Source organism: Herpailurus yagouaroundi, unplaced genomic scaffold (genome assembly GCF_014898765.1).
Source record: "Herpailurus yagouaroundi ecotype Mexico unplaced genomic scaffold, PumYag 186, whole genome shotgun sequence".
NCBI lineage: Eukaryota > Metazoa > Chordata > Mammalia > Carnivora > Felidae > Herpailurus > Herpailurus yagouaroundi.
Genome location: NW_024412417.1, coordinates 20,409,174 through 20,422,593, shown reverse-complemented (window position 1 = coordinate 20,422,593; position 13,420 = coordinate 20,409,174). Strand labels below are relative to the sequence as shown.

At 37.7% G+C, this 13,420-nt stretch overlaps 1 long non-coding RNA gene across 2 annotated transcripts; it reads left to right on the top strand.

Annotated features, from left to right (window-relative positions):
- Positions 1-2: 2 nt before the first annotated feature.
- On the top strand, positions 3-12,946 carry LOC121042876 (uncharacterized). 2 transcript variants are annotated; one of them, XR_005796505.1, is made up of 5 exons: positions 3-51; positions 7,482-7,592; positions 9,565-9,685; positions 11,046-11,138; positions 11,977-12,946. It is a non-coding gene; the product is annotated as an uncharacterized LOC121042876 (long non-coding RNA). The 2 variants fall into 2 exon arrangements; XR_005796504.1 differs by having other exon boundaries at positions 7,482-9,685.
- The last annotated feature ends 474 nt before the right edge of the window (positions 12,947-13,420 follow it).

Sequence of the window (13,420 nt, the reverse complement as noted above, 5' to 3'; positions counted from 1 at the left end):
TTGGAGGATTAACACAACAATTTGCACAAGCTGAACCACAGAATTCAGCAGGTATGTGGCGCAGAGAGGTGAACGTGGGGAGAGAGAAGCTGGCGGTGGCAGGGAGCTGCCTTTGCAGGCGGAGAGAGGACGGAGACTGGGCGGGGGAGAATACGGGAAAAGCACCCCTCCCCAAAAGCAGCTGGAGAGAAAGTGGAAAGTTGGAAACAGCCGCAGGGACTAAACTAAAAAGGGAGAAAGGAGAAAGGAGAGGGTTTAAATTCCAAGACTGTAAACAAGGGGAGCGCAAAGTCTGCAGCTCCGCAGCTCGATACCTGGCAGTGCTCTGGTGGGAAGGGCAAATCCCCAGGAGCAGAGTGGGGTCCGGGAGGTTCTCGGGCCGCACGGGGAAAAGAAGTTCCACTGCTGGAAGGGCATTTCGTAGAGACTGTAGCCACCTGGTCCCAGTAGACCCCAGAAAATGGCCACATTCGCTGGTGCTGGAACAAGGTCGTTAAGTGTGAAGCCTGGTGCCAGATGCGCATTGTGATTTTCCATAATCCCTGAAAAGCTGCTGCTACAATATCTCACGAACTTTTTCTGGGGCAGGCTGGCACCTGGCCGCAGTCTCAATGGCAGCAGCAGGGTCCATCAGGCGTTCCTAGGTGCAGCCTGCATTCGGCCATTGCTTGGTGAGACCCTCCCACAGAGGGGCGGAACGGGTCAAAGCCGCAGTCCTTCAGAAGTAGGGGGCCAGGAAAAATAGCCGCATCTAAGACAAGACTCGGGAGAGGGGTACTACCTGGGGCTTGGTCACAGATAGTGAAGAAGCGGGGTGTGGACAAAAGCTGAAGACAGAGAACGGGTGCAAAATTGTTGATCTGAGAGAAAGGAGTTCCCATACTAGAGACTGGGCAACTGGGTGACGACATTTTCACCATTCCTGCACATGCGCATACGCACCTACAAGCTCTGCAGCAGTCCATCCCAGTGGGCTAGCAGCGCCATCTAGTGGAGAACGGAGCTGTTACACTGAGCCCCGCCCAAGTGGGCCAACCTCACTCTTCAAGAACACAGGTCTCACCGCCTACTTAGTTTATGGACTATAAAGCTCTACATAGTCTGACTTCTAGGGGAAAACAAAGTAATTTCAGTCCTATTTCAATCCATTAGCAGGTCCATCTATTCAATTTTCTTTATTTTTTTCTCTTTTTTTTCTCTTTCACACTATTCTTTTTCTTGAATACATAAAAATTCACTTTTATTTTCAATTTTTATTAAAAAATATTTTTCTTTAATTTTTTTACTATATTTTTAAATTTTGTGTAATTTTTTTTCAAATTCTATCTTACTTCCACCATTCTATTTTAGTCTACTTCAGTGTATTTACCTTTTCAAATGTTCAAACGATTTCCTTGTTTTCTTTTTTCTTTTTCTTTTTTTTCTTTTTTGTTTCTTTTGTTTTTCTTGAATGCAGAAAGTGAAAAACATCATTTTTACTTTCAATTTCTATTAAAAATATTTTTCTTTAATTTTTTCACTATATTATTTGCTTTTATGTAAATTTTTTAAAATTCTATTTTACTTCCATCATTTTATTTTAGTCTACTACAGTGTATTCACTTTTTTAAATTTTCAAAGGATTTCTTTGTTTTTCTTTTATTTTTCATTTCTTTTCTTTTTCTTGAATACAGAAAAAGAAAAAAATTCACCTTTATTTTTAATTTTTATTAAAAATATTTTTCTTTAATTTTTTCCTGCTATATTCTTTACTTTTGTGTAAATTTTTTTCAAATTCTATTTTACTCCCATCATCTCATTTTAGTCTACTTTAGTGTATTCGTTTTTTCAAATACTCAAATGACTTCCTTTCCCCCCTTTTTCTCTCTGATCTGTCAAACTACTTTCAACACCCAGACCAAAACACATCTAGGATCTAGCATCATTTATTAGATTTGTATGTGTGTGTGTGTGTTTTTTTAAGTTTTTTAATTCTAATATTTTTTTAATTTTAATATTTTTTAATTTTTATTTTTCTACCTCATTAATTCCTTTTCTCCCTTCAAAATGACAAAACAAAGGAATTCACCCCAAAAGAAAGAGCACGAAGAAACGACAGCCAGGGATTTAACCAACGCAGATACAAGCAAGATGTCTGAACCAGAATTTAGAATCACGATAATAAGAATACTAGCTGGAGTCAAAAATATATTAGAATCCCTTTCTGCAGAGATAAAAAAAAAAGTAAAAATAGTAAAAATGAAGTTAAAAATGCTATAACTGAGCTGCAATCACGGATGTATGCAGCAGCGGCAAGGATGGATGAGGCAGAACAGAGAATCAGCGATATAGAAGACAAACTTATAGAGAATAATGAAGCAGAAGAAAAGAGGGAAATTAAGGCAAAAGAGCACGATTTAAGAATTAGAGAAATCAGTGACTCATTAAAAAGGAACAACATCAGAATCAGGGGTCCCAGAAGAGGAAGAGAGAGAAATAGGGGTAGAGGGTTATGTGAGCAAGTCATAGTGGAAAACTTTCCTGGGGAAAGACACAGACATCAAAATCCAAGAAGCACAGAAGACCCCCATTGGATTCAACAAAAACCGACCATCAACAAGACATATCATAGTCAAATTCACAAAATACTCAAGCAAGGAGAGAATCATGAAAGCAGCAAAGGAAAAAAGTCCCTAACCTACAAGGGAAGACAGATCAGGTTTGCAGCAGACCTATCCACAGAAACTTGGCAGGCCAGAAAGGAGTGGCAGGATATATTCAATGTGCTGAATCAGAAAAATATACAGCCAAGAATTCTTTATCCAGCAAGGCTGTCATTCAAAATAGAAGGAGAGATTAAAAGTTTCCCAGACAAACAAAAATTAAAGGAGTTTGTGACCACTAAATCAGCCTTGCAAGAAATTTTATGGGGGACTCTCTGAGGGGTGAAAAGATAAAAAAAATAAAAATAAAAAACAAATAAATAAAGACCAAATGCAACAAATGTTAGAAAGTACCAGAAAACACCACCAGAAACTCCAACTCTACAAGCAACATAATGGCAATAAATTCATCTTTCAGTACTCACTCTAAATGTCAATGGACTCAATGCTCCAATCAAAAGACATAGGGTTACAGAATGAATAAGAAAACAAGATCCATCTATATGCTGTTGACAATAGACCCACTTTAGACCTAAAGACACCTTCACATTGAAAGTAAGGGGATGGAGAACCATCTATCATGCTAATGGTCAACAAAAGAAAGCCAGAGTAGCCATACTTATATCAGACAATCTAGACTTTAAAATAAAGACTGTATCAAGAGATGTAGAAGGGCATTATATCATAATCAAGGGGTCTATCCACAAAGAAGACCTAACAATTGTAAACATTTATGCGCCAAATGTGGTGACACCCAAATATATAAATCAATTAATCACAAATGTAAAGAAACTCATTGATAGTAATACCATAAGAGTAGGAGACTTCAACACCCCACTCATAGCAATGGACAGATCATCTAATCAAAAATCAATAAGGAAACAATGGCTTTGAATGACACACTGGACCAGATGGACTTAACAGATATATTCAGAACATTTCATCCTAAAGCAGCAGAATATACATTTTTCTGCAGTGCACATGGAACGTTCTCCAGAATAGACCATATACTGGGACACAAATCAACCCTAATTAAGTACAAAAAGATAGAGATCATACCATGCATATTTTCAGGTCACAATGCTATGAAACTCGAAATCAACCACAAGAAAAAATTTGAAAGGTAAAAAATATTGGAGACTGAAGAACATCCTACTACAGAATGAATGGGCTAACCAAGAAGTTAAAGATGAAATTAAAAAGTATATGGAAGTCAATGAAAATGTTAACACCAGGGGCACCTGAGTGGCTCAGTCGGTTGAGTGTCTGACTTCAGCTCAGGTCATGATCTTGCAGTTCATGAGTTCGAACCCTGCGTTGGTTTCTGTGCTGAAAGCTCAGAGCCTGGAGCCTGCTTCAGATTCTGTGTCTCCCTCTCTCTGCCCCTTCCCACTCATGCTCTGTCTCACTCTGCCTCTCAAAAATGAATAAACATTAAAAAAAAAAAAAGAAAATGATAACACCACAACCCAAAACCCCTGGGACGTAGCAAAGGTGGTCATAAGAGGAAAGTATATAGCAATCCAGGCCTTCCTAAAGAAAGTATCTATCTAAGATACACAACCTAACCTTATGCCTTAAGGAGCTGGAAAAAGAACAGCAAATAAAACCCCAAACCAGAAGAAGACAGGAAATAATAAAGATTAGAGCAGAAATTAATGCTATCAAAACCAAAAACACAGTAGAACAAACCAGAAGCTGGTTCTTTGAAATAATTAACAAAATTGATAAACCACTAGCCAGTTTGATCAAAAAGAAAAAGGAAAGGACCCAAATAAATAAAATCAAGAATGAAAGAGGAGAGATCACAACCAACACAACAAAAATAAAAACAATAATAAGAGAATATTATGAGCAATTATATGCCAATAAAATGGACAATCTGGAAGAAATGGACAAATTCCTAGAAATATATACACTACCAAAACTGAAACAGAAAGAAATAGAAAATTTGAACAGACCCATACCAGTAAGGAAATTGAATTAGTAATCAAAAATCTGCCAAAAAACAAGAGTCCAGGGCCAGATGGCTTTTCAGGGGAATTCTACCAAACATTTACGGAAGAGTTAACATGTATGCTCTTGAAGCTGTGCCAAAAAATAGAAACCAGAGGAAAATTTCCAAACTCTTTCTATGAAGCCAGCATTACCTCGATTCCAAAACCAGACAGAGACCCCACTAAAAAGGGGAACTATAGACCAATTTCCCTGATGAACATGGATGTAAAAATCCTCAACAAGATATTAGCCAACTCGTTCCAACAATACATTAAAAAAATTATTCACCATGACCAAGTGGGATTTATACCTGGGATGCAGAGCTGGTTCAATATCCACAAAACAATTAATGTGATTCATCACATCAATAAAAGAAAGGACAAAAACCATATGATCTTCTCAATAGATGCAGAGAAAACATTTGACAAAATACAGCATCCTTTCTTGATAAAAACCCTCAAGAAAGTAGGGATAGAAAGAGCATACCTCGAGATCATAAAAGCCATATATGAACGACCCAACGCTAATATCATCCTCAATGGGGAGAAACTGAGAGCTTTACCCCTAAGGTCAGGAAGAAGACAGGGATGTTCACTCTCGCTACTGTTATTCAACATAGTATTGGAAGTCTTAGCCTCTGTAATCAGACAACACAAAGAAATAAAAGGCATCCAAATTGGCCAGAAGGAGGTCAAACTTTTACTCTTCGCAGATGACATAATACTGTATATGGAAAACCCAAAAGATTCCACCAAAAAAACTGCTATAATTGATTCATGAATTCAGCAAAGTTGCAGGATATAAAATCAACGCACAGAAATCAGTTGCATTCCTATACACCAATGAAGCGACAGAAAGAAAATGAAGTGACAGAGAAATCAAAGAATCGATCCCATTTACAGTTGCACAAAAAATCATAAAATACCTAGGAATAAATCTAACCAAAGAGGTGAAAAAATCTATACACTGAAAACTATTGAAAGAAATTGAAGAAAACACAAACAAATGGAAAAAGATTCCATGCTCCTGGATAGGAAGAACAAATATTGTTAAAATGTTGATAATACCCAAAGCAATCTACATATTCAATGCAATCCCTATCAGAATAACACCAACATTCTTCACAGAGCTAGAACAAATAATCCTAAAATTTGTATGGAACCAGAAAAGACCCCAAATAGACAAAGCGATCTTGAAAGAGAAAACCAAAGCTGGAGGCATCACAATCCCAGACTTCAAGCTATACTACAAAGCTGTAATCATCAAGACAGTATGGTACTGGCACAAGAATAGACACTCAGATCAATGGAACAGAATGGAGAACCCAGAAATGGACCCACAAACGTATGGCCAACTAATCTTTGACAAAGCAGGAAAGAATATCCAATGGAACAAAGACAGTCCCTTCAGCAAGTGGTGCTGAGAAAAATGGACAGTGACATGCAGAAAAAATGAACTTGGACCACTTTCTTACACCATGCACAAAAAAAAACTCAAAATGGATGAAAGACCTAAATGTAAGACAAGAAGCCATCAAAATCCTTGAGGAGAAAGCAGGCAAAAATCTCTTTGATCTTGGCCACAGCAACTTCTTACTTAACACGTCTCCAGAGGCAAGGGAAACAAAAGCAAGAATGAACTACTGGGACCTCAAAATAAAAAGCTTCTGCACAGCGAAGGAAACAATCAGGAAAACTAAAAGGCAACCAACAGAATAGGAGAAGATATTTGCAAACGACATATCAGATGAAGGGTTAGTATCCAAAATCTCTAAAGAACTTATCAAACTCAACACCCAGAAAACAAATAATCCATTGAAGAAATGGGCAAAAGACATGAATAGACATTTCTCCAAAGAAGACATCCAGATGGCCAACCGACACATGAAAAAATGTTCAACATCGCTCATCATCAGGCAAATACAAATCAAAACCACAATAAGATACCACCTTACACCCATCAGAATGGCTAACATTAACAACCCAGGCAACAACAGATGTTAGCGAGGATGCAGAGATAGAGGATCTCTTTTGCATTATTGGGAATGCAAGCTGGTGCAGCCACTCTGGAGAACAGTAAGGAGGTTCCTCGAAAAACTAAAAATAGAACTACCCTACACCCAGCAATTGCACTACTAGGCATTATCCAAAGGATACAGGTGTGCTGTTTTGAAGGGACACATGCACTCCCATGTTTATAGCAGCACTATAAACAATAGCCAAAGTATGGAAAGAGCCCGAATGTCCATCGACGGATGAATGGATAAAGAAGATGTGGTATATATATACAATGGAGTATTACTTGGCAATCAAAAAGAATGAAACCTTGCCATTTGCAACTACATGGATGGAACTGGAGGGTATTATGCTAAGTGAAATTAGTCAGAGAAAGACAAAAATCATATGACTTCACTCATATGAGGATTTTAAGAGACAAAACAGATGAACATAAGGGAAGGGAAACAAAAATAGTACAAAAACAGGGAGGGGGACAAAACAGAAGAGACTCATAAATATGGAGAACAAACTGAGGGTTACTGGAGGGGTTGTGGGAGGGGGGATGGGCTAAATGGGTAAGGGGTACTAAGGAATCTACTCCTGAAATCATCGTTGCAGTATATGCTAACTAATTTGAATGTAAATTTAAAAAACAATAAAACAAGTTAATAAAAAAAACTTAAGTATTTTTTAGGACTAAAAGTTAGAGTTAAGAAAATTCATCTGGGAAAGATTCAGAAATATGTAGTCTTGATACAGTACCTAAAAGGAGATAGCTTTAGTGAAAGTTTCATAGACATCTTTATGCAGATGCTTACTTAAAGACAAGCTCCGTTCTTTTCAGTTACAGGGATCTTAATTTCTGACTTTTGGCCTTTGAATTTGTCAAGTCAAGCCACTGCCATGCTTTGGGAAACCAGAAGACGCATCTTGCTTTCTGCAGGTCTTTTCAGAGGTGTGTCATTTTCTATGGTGTGTGTCATTGCTCTAATATGCTTTTCCCAATCGATGGAAAATGGAGACCATTTTAAAGTTTCATTAGCTTCATGAAGCCTTATCCTGTTCGTCATCCTGCTCGCCTGCTATTAGAGGGCAATTACTTGATGAGCTCTCTTAGAAGAATGAAAATGCTAAATGATGTTCACTTAGTGGCAACTTAAAAATCTGATCTCATTTCTGATCCAGAGTTCCTGCTATAGAAGAAACTCAGTAAAAGGTTGGAGGCACTTCATCAAGATGGAAACAAGCTAGTTCCTACTGGAACAGAATATGGTTTAAAAAAAAATCCTAGTGCATCTTTCTCTCAAAAATTTGACTATTCTTATTGTTCAAATGAGTGACCTTCATCTATTTCCACGTTATTTGAATCACCTTCCAATGTGAAAGTGGCAGGATTTCTATTCATAAATTAAAATGGCTAAAACATGTCTTCATTCTGTCCCTACTTCAAATAGGCTTACTCTTAGGTTTTTTAATGCCCTGTTTACAACTCATCATTTTGGCTTTTATATGACTTTGTGTGGCTTCTCCAGAGTACTGTCCACAGTTTCTGTCATGAATTTGCATCCCTTTCTTTTAAAGCATAATAAATAGAAATAGCAATGTCAAATGACAACAGAGGAGTCAAACTGAAAACTCTAAGAAGACTCCTCAGAATCCACTCAGCTAGAATGAAAAAACATTGCTCCACCAAGTTAAGATGCTGTGAACCATTAACATGTTTAAACTTTGGTAAAACCTATTTCAGAATTTGCTGCTTGCTTAACCTTTCCTGGGAGACTCAGAAAAATAAAAAGAACACACACAATGAATAGCCACCCCTGTTAAGAAATAGGTATTATACACCCAGAAAAGGAAATAAGGTTGGACCCACATAACAAATGTTATGTACAAGATGTAAGTTACCAATAGGCAGACTTCCTTATGGACAGAGCAAATTCCACACAAAGAAGAGGAATTATATTAACTACATGCCCATCCAACCTGTCTGCTCCTCCCAGAATTTCCAGTCAAGGAAATACAAGAAGGATAACACCATCTGGGAAAGGATTTCTGAACCAGAGTCTCATTCAGAATGTTATTACTTTTTAAGGCAGTGATCCAAAAATTGAGCGTTACAGTAGACTAGTGATTATACGAGCAGCTCAAGCCAAGCTAGAGGGGAGGAAGTGATCACACATCTGCTCTGACTTTAATGCCAGCCTCTGTTCCTGACACTAAGCCCTCAGAGAGCAGAGAGTGGGAGTGCTTAAACTGGGTACCATATAAATTAATCAGAGTCAAACTAGTTACAGATAAACTCATCCAACCTGATACACCTCCATTGTATTAGGAAATAAAGAATATAAATAAATTAGTTGTGGAGTTGTGTTCTGTAAAATATTTCATTTACCTTTATGAGTCCTTAATATTTTAAATATTGCATAGATATTGTATAGATACCAACTCATTTGAAAAACATAGTTTCCTCTACTAGATAAGTGTGCTGCAATCGTAGGTTAAAGAGGAAAAAAGTTGTGAGTCATGTTTCTTTACGAGAATGACCCAAAGGGGAGCCTCTTGCCTTGCTGTTCCTTAGTGTATAACCATGAACAAATTGCTTTACCTCTCTATGTCTCAGATGCTTTATTTTTAAGGAAAAGAGATTGTCCTAGATCAATTGTAATGGAACTTCCAGCTGTAACATTCAGTGATCATTCAATGATCACAAATTTTTCTATGTTGACATCAGATTCAGGTTATTTCATTTTATTCCAAGTCAGAGGCAAGAAAACTGAGAACATAGAATTAAATGTTCACCCATAAATACTCTGCCCAGGATCCTTTCTATTTGGTTTTGAAAGAGAACAAACCATTCAGATTTTCCAGTTAGTTATAATTCAAGAGAGGTATAACTGATAGCTGTATTTGTGTCACTCTGTGCTCAGCATCCTACAAACTGCTTGGCATATGTTGGCTCATCTGATCTGCATGACAACCCTGAGGAAACAAACTCAGAAAAATAAAAACTTATCCATTTTCTCAGCTTTAGAAAGTAAAGTGACTGAGGTAAGAATGATTGACTCAAAGCCCATACTCTTCAGCACTGCGTTATAGAGACTTAATTAAAGAAAAGAAGAACTAAAAACACACTTACTTTCAGAGGAAAATCCAGAAGTGTGTTTGGAAAGGTATGTGTTGGCATTTCCTAAGAAGCCAGGAAGTACTAATAGGTGTGCAGCAAAATCAAGACAGACAGACATGAGATGAACTACTAAATATTTTTCTCTCAATTAACAATGTATAAAATTATAAACAATATATTTGAAAGAGTCACTTAAGATACAAATTATTTGAAAAGACAAACAGTTCTACCTGGTACATTAAAATTGATTTTGAGTTCATAATAACTTCAGGAATACATATTTGTATTAATTCGTCTCAGATTTTCTTTGAGAATGATAAGATCGGGCAATAATGAGTCAAGTTTAGATCAGGCAATATTGCAATAGGTACAAATATTGAATCATTATATTATATGCCTGAAGCTGTAGTAATGTTATATGTCAATTGAGTCTCAATTTTTTTTTAAAAAGGATCAGAGGGGCACCTGGGTGACTCAGTCGGTTAAGTGTCCAACTCTTGATTTTGGCTCAGGTCACGACCTCATGGTTCATGAGATGGAGCCCTGCATCAGGCTGTGTGCTGACAGGGTGGAGCCTGCTTGGGATTCTGTCTCCAGAGCCCTCTCTTAGTGCCCTTGCTGTGTTTGTGCACTTGCTCTGTCTCAAAATAAACAGTGTTTCAAACCTACCTAAATGCAACTTATCAAGATAATGCCTACAAGGAAAAGGCCAGTTGAGGTAAAAATAATAACTTCACTGCTAGACGTGTTGAATTTCTGATATATGGAAAGTTCCAGCAGAATATGTAGAGGGGGCAGATGGAATTATGAGTCTTAGGTTCATAAGAGAAATTATTATTGTCAAGATATATTATTCAACCAGAATAAATACAGATCCAGCTACTTGAAAAGCACATATAACACACATTTATAGTGAGGTTGAAATTTATGCACTAGAACTCATACATAGGAAAGAAATATCTAGCTCTAGTTTTCGTCTGAATCTATCTTACCTTCTAACCTATTCTACTGAATATGTAAATTTACCTAGTAAAATAACTCAGTGTCTTCCCATTTAAAGCAGTTTTTTTCTTCGGTAAATACTCTCTCAAGTCAGAGTTGAAACTCCCTCTCAGGGCTATTTCTCCCCTCCACTAAACTTCCCTTCCCTAGGGGCATCTAGATAAAGGTGAAATTTGTGTATCACCTGGGCAGTCGGATGGGGGAGGAGTAAGGGTTTCTGGGCCTCACAAGCTGCCCTCTAGTTTGTCACTGACCCTCACTAAAAGTCCTCTTTCTGCCTAGTTACTGGACACTCTATGCTTTCGTGCACCTAGAAGGGAGCCAAATCTACTTGAGATAAATTTGGAGCCAAGTATATCTGGAATCAAATCTCAGGTAAGTCACTTAGTAGCTACATGTCTCTGAAAAAGCAGCTTAACTTGACTGATTTTACCTTACTAATCTGTAAAATAGGGGTTCTTTCCTACATTCCAGAGTAAAAGGAGTTAGAAAACAATTGCTCATAAAAGGTCCCCTTCTGGGGCACCTGTGTGGCTCACTCAGTCCATTGAGCATTGGACTTCAGCTCAGGTCATGATCTCACAGTTCGTGAATTCAAGCCCACATCGGGCTCACTGCTGCAGCCTGTCAGCAGAGAACCCGCTTTGGATCCACTGTCCCTCTCTCTCTGCCCTTCCCCTGTTTGCACTCTCCCAAAAATAAATAAATATTTTTAAAAAAGAAGAAGAAGATCCCCTTCTCACTACAGCCATTTAAGCAATAGCCACATCTAGTTTTAAACTTGTGTGCATTAAACAATATCATCCTGGTTAATGCACTGAGGAAAAGTTCTCCTCAGCCGAGCCTCCATACAAATATTAAGGTTTAGGTACTTATTCTGCTTAAAATTTTACCTGTTGTTTGTATAACATTCCTAACATGTATCGATGGGAAAAAGAAAAAAACTACACGAAGAGAAAATTTAAGTCTCCTAGTATATAAAATTTTGTCTCCAATCCCTTAGGCCTAAGCCAAAGACCATACTTTTAGGAGACAAACACTTCTAGGATGAGTAGAAACAATAAGTAATGTAAGATGTTTCTTTAAAGGGTTTTATCTCCATGATCTATTGGCAGAGGCTGACCTGAGGGTGCTTATCCTCCAAGTAAACCCAATGAAGTTCAATCATTTAATGACAAACTCTCTTGCTCTTTGCCTCACAGCTCATCCACAGACTGAGCAAGATTCTTGGTATGGCATCCAGGAATCAGCAAGCCTTGCAAGAGACATCTGTGACATGTGTCATGAATTCACAGCAATGACATCTTCAAGGTGGCCCACTGGTGCTTCTCAGTGTTTCCCTAAGTCCAGAGCAGCATATCTGCTGATGGTAGCAGAACACCTGAAGTTCCAAAATGCCTACGGGGTGAGCAAGGAAATATCACAGAATACAACAGGAGACTTTCTTGGGTTGCATGATCCTGGCATATAAAAAAATAACAAATAAAAAAATTGGCAGGCCAATGGTGATCTGGCTGGTACTACTATTGCTGCTTTCTGAGAGCTTGCCCTGGCACTAGCATCCGCAGCTAACCAGGCATGTTCAAGTTACCCCTTTTTAGCAGTAAGTTGGAGAACCGGGACTGGGTCCTGGGCATAAAAGAACCAAAACCCACTGTGACACACAATTAAAATTTGCACTATATTGACAGTAAGCACTGCCTTAGCTTCTCTTGCTCTCACTCCATTCATATTATTTACCCTAGAACCTTCCAAATGCAATTTGGAGCCTCCCACCTAAACTTCCTGAAGGGAGAATCTTCCATAGTGATGAATGCAGTTTTTACATATGTGAAAACCACCATATATCTCCAACCAGGAAAACAATTCTGGTTCTGTTTTTAAAAATAGTTTATTCTTTTTCTTGGATTTTCTTCTGCTCTGTAGCATGCTCTGAGTTACTTTATGCCCCCCCTAAAGCCATAAGTATTATCAGTTCTCTCATTTGAATGAACCACTGTACCTGACAGGTTGTAGCAAACAAGGCAAAGAACATGGAGGACAGTCAGCTACTTAGACAATTGTATTTAGGGTCCAATTAAATTTGCATGCTCATATGCTTTTAATTGACTGCATGTTATAACAATAAGAAATAAGAAAAACAAAAACAAAACGCTATTTTAAAGTGAAAAGAGACATGAGCAAAAATTTTAAAGTAATAACATAACCTCTGGGGCAGCTGGGTGGCCTAGTCAGTTAAGCATCCAACTCTTGATTTCAGCTAAGGTCATGATCTCAGGGTCATGGGATTGAGCCCCACGTTGGGCTCTACACTGAGGTAAGAGCCTGCTTAAGATTCTTTCTTTCCTTCTCCCTCTGCCCTTCTTGCTTGCTCACACTCTCTCTCAATAAAATAAAATAAAATAAAAATAAATTAAAAAATATTATAACCACGAAGCTATTAACTTCAGTCTCCTATAGTCAATAACACAATGATAATTTCACTTATCCCACTGGCAAGAAAAAAATTAAAATTCTCTGAATTGAATGCAGTGAAATATGTCCACTCATTCTTGGGAGTAAGAATTGTTTCAATCTTTTTGAAGGCCAATTTAGTATCATTATCATTATTATTTAGTATCATTTTTAGTATCATTAAGAGCCTTAATGTATTCTAA